This window comes from Pseudorca crassidens, chromosome 18, assembly GCF_039906515.1.
Source record: "Pseudorca crassidens isolate mPseCra1 chromosome 18, mPseCra1.hap1, whole genome shotgun sequence".
Classification (NCBI taxonomy): domain Eukaryota; kingdom Metazoa; phylum Chordata; class Mammalia; order Artiodactyla; family Delphinidae; genus Pseudorca; species Pseudorca crassidens.
Window position 1 is genome coordinate 50,566,865 of NC_090313.1, and position 6,498 is coordinate 50,573,362.

The 6,498-nt window shown below is 39.0% G+C and overlaps 1 long non-coding RNA gene across 1 annotated transcript in view; it reads left to right on the forward strand.

Annotated features, from left to right (window-relative positions):
- Nucleotides 1-5,466, forward strand: part of LOC137211492 (uncharacterized) — a 194,081-nt gene extending 188,615 nt beyond the window's left edge. The window contains exon 2 of the long non-coding RNA XR_010937103.1: nt 5,333-5,466. This is a non-coding gene — a long non-coding RNA (uncharacterized lncRNA). The remainder of the gene's footprint in view (nt 1-5,332) is intronic.
- Nucleotides 5,467-6,498: the final 1,032 nt, after the last annotated feature.

The following is a 6,498-nucleotide window of genomic DNA, read 5'->3' on the forward strand; positions in this document are numbered from 1 at the left end:
CTGTTCTCCATAGTGGCTGTACCAATTCACATTCCCACCAGCAGTGCAAGAGTGTTCCCTTTTCTCCACACCCTCTGCAGCATTTATTGTTTCTAGATTTTTTGATGATGGCCATTCTGACTGGTGTGAGATGATATCTCATTGTAGTTTTGATTTGCATTTCTCTAATGATTAATGATGTTGAGCATTCCTTCATGTGTTTGTTGGCAGTCTGTATATCTTCTTTGGAGAAATGTCTATTTAGGTCTTCTGCTCATTTTTGGATTGGGTTGTTTGTTTTTTTGTTATTGAGCTGCATGAGCTGCTTGTAAATTTTGGAAATTAATCCTTTGTCAGTTACTTCATTTGCAAATATTTGCTCCCATGCTAAGGGTTGTCTTTTGGTCTTGTTTATGGTTTCCTTTGCTGTGCAAAAGCTTTGAAGTTTCATTAGGTCCCATTTGTTTATTTTTCTTTTTATTTCCATTTCTCTAGGTGTTGGATCAAAAAGGATCTTGCTGTCATAGAGTATTCTGCCTATGTTTTCCTCTAAGAGTTTGATAGTTTCTGGCCTTACATTTAGGTCTTTAATCCATTTTGAGCTTATTTTTGTGTATGGTTTTAGGGAGTGATCTAATCTCATATTTTTATATGTACTTGTCCAGTTTTCCCAGCAGCACTTATTGAAGAGGCTGTCCTTTCTCCAGTATACATCCCTGCCTCCTTTATCAAAGATAAGGTGACCATATGTTCGTGGGTTTATCTCTGGGTTTTCTATCCTGTTCCATTGATCAATCTTTCTGTTTTTGTACCAGTACCATACTCTCTTGATTACTGTAGCTTTGTAGTATAGTCTGAAGTCAGGGAACCTGATTCCTCCAGCTCCGCTCTTTGTTCTCAAGATTGCTTTGGCTATTCAGGGTCTTTTGTGTTTCCATACTAATTGTGAAATTTTTTATTTTAGTTCTGTGAAAAATGCCAGTGGTAGTTTGATAGGGATTGCCTTGAATCTATAGATTGCTTTGGGTAGTAGTCATTTTCACAATGTTGATTCTTCCAATCCAAGAACATGGTATATATCTCCATCTATTTGTATCATCTTTAATTTATTTCATCAGTGTCTTATAATTTTCTGCATACAGGTCTTTTGTCTCCTTAGGTAGGTTTATTCCTAACTATTTTATTCTTTTTGTTGCAATGGTAAATGGGAGTGTGTTCTTGATGTCACTTTCAGATCTTTCATCGTTAATGTATAGGAACGCCAGAGATTTCTGTGCATTAATTTTGTATCCTGCTACTTTACCAAATTCATTGATTAGCTCTAGTAGTTTTCTGGTAGCATCTTTAGGATGCTCTATGTATACTCTCATGTCATCTGCAAACAGTGACAGCGTTACTTTTTCTTTTCTGATTTGGATTCATTTTATTTCCTTTTCCTCTCTGATTGTTGTGGCTAAAACTTCTAAAACTATGTTGAATAAGAGTGGTGAGAGTGGGCAACCTTGTCTTGTTCCTGATCTTAGTGGAACTGCTTTCTGTTTTTCACCATTGAGGATGATGTTGGCTGTGGGTTTGTCATATACGGCCTTTATTATGTTGAGGAAAGTTCCCTCTATGCCTACTTTCTGCAGGGTTTTTATCATAAATAGGTGTTGAATTTTGTCAAAAGCTTTTTCTGCCTCTATTGAGATGATCATATGGTTTTTCTCCTTCAATTTGTTAATATTGTGTATCACATTGATTTATTTGCATATATTGAAGAATCCTTGCATTCCTGGAATAAACCCCATTTGATCATGATGTATGATCCTTTTAATGTGTTGTTGGATTCTGTTTGCTAGTATTTTGTTGAGGATTTTTGCATCTATGTTCATCAGTGATATTGACCTGTAGTTTTCTTTCTTTGTGACATCCTTGTCTGGTTTTGGTACCAAGGTGATGATGGCCTCGTAGAAGGAATTTTGGAGTGTTCCTCCCTCTGCTACACTTTGGAAGAGTTTGAGAAGGATAGGTGTTACCTCTTCTCTAAATGTTTGATAGAATTCTCCTGTGAAGCCATCTGGTCCTGGGCTTTTGTTTGTTGGAAGATTTTTAATCACAGTTTCAATTTCAGTGCTTGTGACTGGTCTGTTCATATTTGCTATTTCTTCATGATTCAGTCTTGGCAGTTTCTGCATTTTTAAGAATTTGTCCATTTCTTCCAGGTTGTCCATTTTATTGGCATAGAGTTACTTGTAGTAATCTCTCATGATCTTTTGTATTTCGGCAGTGCCAATTGTCACTTCTCCTTTTTCATTTCTAATTCTATTGACTTGAGTCTTCTCCCTTTTTGTCTTGATGAGTCTGGCTAATGGTTTATCAATTTTGTTTATCTTCTCAAAGAACCAGCTGTTAGTTTTATTGATCTTTGTTATTGTTTCTTTCCTCTATTTTTCATTTATTTCTGATCTGATTTTTATGATTTCTTTTCTTCTGCTAACTTTGGGGTTTTTTTGTTCTTCTTTCTCTAATTGCTTTAGGTGCAAGGTTAGGTTGTTTATTCGAAATGTTTCCTGCTTCTTAAGATGGGCTTGTATTGCTATAAACTTCCCTCTTAGAACTCCTTTTGCTGCATCCCATAGGTTTTGGGTCATTTTGTCTCCGTTGTCATTTGTTTCTAGGTATTTTTTCATTTCCTCTTTGATTTCTTCAGTGATCACTTCGCTATTAAGTAGTGTAATGTTTAGCCTCCATGTGTTTGTATTTTTTTACAGATCTTTACCTGTAATTGATATCTAGACTCATGGCGTTGTGGTCGGAAAAGATACTTGATACAATTTCAATTTTCTTAAATTTACCAAGGCTTGATTTGTGATCTAAGATATGACCAATACTGGAGAATATTCTATGGGCACTTGAGAAAAATGTGTATTATGTTGTTTTTGGATGGAGTGTCCTATAAATATCTCTTAAGCCCATCTTCTTTAATGTATCCTTTAAAGCTTGTGTTTCCTTATTTATTTTCATTTTGGATGATCTGTCCATTGGTGAAAGTGGGGTGTTAAAGTCCTCTAATATGAATGTGTTACTGTCAATTTCCCCTTTTATGGCTGTTAGTATTTGCCTTATGTATTAAGGTGCTCCTGTGTTTGGTGCATAAATATTTACAATTGTTATATCTTCTTCTTGGATTGATCCCTTGATCATTATGTAGTGTCCTGCTTTGTCTCTTCTAATAGTCTTTATTTTAAACTCTATTTTTTCTGGTATGAGAATTGTTACTCCAGCTTTCTTTTGGTTTCCATTTGCTTGGAATATCTTTTTTCATCCCCTTACTTTCAGTCTGTATGTGTCTCTAGGTCTGAAGTGGGTCTCTTGTAGACAGCATATATACAGGTATTTTTTTTGGATCCATTCAGCCAATCTGTGTCTTTTGGTGAGAGCATTTAGTCCATTTACATTTAAGGTAATTATTGATATGTAAGTTCCTATTCCCATTTTCCAAATTGTTTTGGGTTCGTTATTATAGGTCTTTTCCTTCCCTTGTGTTTCTTGCCTAGAGAAGTTCCTTTAGCATTTGTTGTAAAGCTGGTTTGGTGGTGCTGAACTCTCTCAGCTTTTGCTTGTCTATAAAGGTTTTAATTTCTCCATCAAATCTAAGTGAGATCCTTGTTGGGTAGAGTAATCTTGGTTGCAGGTTTTTCTCCTTCATCACTTTCAGTATGTCCTGCCACTACCTTCTGGCTTGCACAGTTTCTGCCTAGAGATCAGCTGCTAACCTTATGTGGGTTCCCTTGTGTGTTATTTGTTGTTTTTCCCTTGCTGCTTTTAATATGCTTTCTTTGTATTTAATTTTTGACAGTTTGATTAACATGTGTCTTCGTGTATTTCTCCTTGGATTCATCCTGTATGGGACTCTCTGTGCTTCCTGGACTTGATTAACTATTTCCTTTCCCATATTAGGGAAGTTTTCAACTATAATCTCTTCAAATATTTTCTCAGTCCCTTTCTTTTTCTCTTCTTCTTCTGGAACTGCTATAATTAGAATGTTAGTGTGTTTAATGTTGTCCCCGAGGTCTCTGAGGCTGTCCTCAGTTCTTTTCATTATTTTTTCTGCTCTGCCATAGTTATTTCCACTATTTTATCTTCCAGGTCACTTATCCGTTCTTCTGCCCCAGTTATTCTGCTATTGATTCCATCTAGAGTCTTTTTCATTTCATTTATTGTGTTGTTCATCATTGCTTGTTTCATCTTTAGATCTTCTAGGTCCTTGTTAAATGTTTCTTGCATTTTGTCCATTCTATTTCCAAGATTTTGGATCATGTTTACTCTCATTATTCTGAATTCTTTTTCAGGTAGACTGCCTATTTCCTCTTCATTTGTTAGGTCTGGTGCATTTTTATCTTGCTCCTTCAACTGCTGTGTGTTTTTCTGTCTTCTCATTTTGCTTATCTACTGTGTTTGGGGTCTCCTTCTTGCAGGTTGCAGGTTCGTAGTTCCCGTTGTTTTTGATGTGTGTTCCCAGTGGCTAAGGTTGGTTCAGTGGGTTGTGTAGGCTTCCTGGTGGAGGAGACTAGTTCCTGTGTTCTGGTGGATGAGGCTGGATCTTGTCTGTCTAGTGGGAAGGTTCACGTCTGGTGGTGTGTTTTGGGGTGTCTGTGGACTTATTATGATTTTAGGCAGTCTCTCTGCTAATGGGTGGGGTTGTGTTCCTGTTTTGCTAGTTGTTTGGCATAGGTTGTCCAGCACTGTAGCTTGCTCATCGTTGAGTGAAGCTGGGTGCTGGTGTTAAGATGGAGGTCTCGGGAAATTTTCACCATTTGATATTATGTGGAGCTGGGAGGACTCTTCTTGACCAGTGTCCTGAAGTTGGCTCTCCCACCTCAGAGGCACAGCACTGACTCCTGGCTGCAGCACCAAGAGCCTTTCATCCACATAGCTCAGAATAAAAAGTATTAAAAGTAGAGAGAATGAATTAGTAGAAGTAGGAAGAAAGAAAGAAAGAAAGAAAAGAGGGAAGGAAGGAAGGAAGGAAGGAAGAAAGAAAGAAGAAAAGAAGGAAAGAAAGGAGGGAGGGAGGGAGGGATGAAGGAAGGTAGGAAGGAGGGAAGGAAGGAAAAAAGAAAGAAGATACAGTAAAATAAAATAAAGTATAATAAAGTTATTGAATTAAAAAATAATTATTTAGAAAAAAAAATAAGGCATTGATAGAACCTGAGGACAAATGGTGGAAGCAAAGCTATACAGACAAACTCTTACACAGAAGCATACACATACAGCCTCAGAAAAAGAGGTAAAGGGGAAAAAATCATAAATCTTTCTCTCAAAGTCCACCTCCTCAATTTGGGATGATTCGTTTTCTAAAGGAGGGAAGGGAGGAAAGAAAGAAAGAAAGAAAGAAAGAAAGAAAGAAAGAAAGAAAGAAAGAAAGAAAGAAAGAAAGAAAGAAAGAAAGAAAGAAAGAAAGAAAGAAAGAAAGAAAGAGGAAGGAAGAAAGAAAGAAAGAAAGAAAGAAAGAAAGAAGAAAAGAAAGAAAGAAAGAAAGAAGGTAAAGTATAATAAAGTTATTAAAATTAATTATTAAGGAAAAAATTAAAAAAATAAAAAAAGGATGGATAGAACCCTAAGACAAATGGTGGAAGCAAAGCTATACAGACAAAATCTCACAGAGAAGCATACACATACACATTCACAAAAAGAGGAAAAGGGGAAAAGAAATCATAAATCTTGCTCTCAAAGTCCACCTCCTCAATTTGGGATGATTCGTTGTCTATTCATGTATTCCACAGATGCAGGGTACATCAAGTTGATTGTGGAGCTTTGATCCGCTGTTTCTGAGGCTGCTGGGAGAGATTTCCCTTTCTCTTCTTTGTTCTCACAGCTCACAGGGGCTCAGCTTTGGATTTGGCCCCACCTCTGCATGTAGGTCGCTGGAGGGCGTCTGTTTTTTGCTCAGACAGGACAGGGTTAAAGGTGCCGCTGATTGAGGGGCTCTGGCTCACTCAGGCCGGGGGAAGGGAGGGGTGCAGAGTGCAGGGCGAGCCTGCGGCGGCAGAGGCCAGCGTGACGTTGCACCAGCCTGAGGCCCGCCGTGCGTTCTCACAGGGAAGTTGTCCCTGGATCCCAGGATCCTGGCAGTGGCAGGCTGCACAGGCTCCCCGGAAGAGGGATGTGGATAGTGACCTGTGCTCACACACAGGCACCTTGGTGGTGGCAGCAGCAGCCTTAGCGTCTCCTGCTTGTCCCTGGGGTTCACGCTTTTAGCCGCGGCTCGCGCCTGTCTCTGGGATCGCGCTTTTAGCCGCGGCTCACACGCGTCTCTGCGGTCCGCGTTTTTAGCCGTGGCTCACGCACGTCTCTGGAGTTCTTTTAAGCAGTGCTCTTAAACCCCTCTTCTCGCGCACCAGGAAACAAAGAGGGAAGAAAAAGTCTCTTGCCTCTTCGGCAGGTCCATACCTTTTCCCGGACTCCCTCCTGGCTAGCCGTGGTGCACTAACCCCTTTAGGCTGTGTTCACGCAGACAACCCCAGTCCTCTCCCT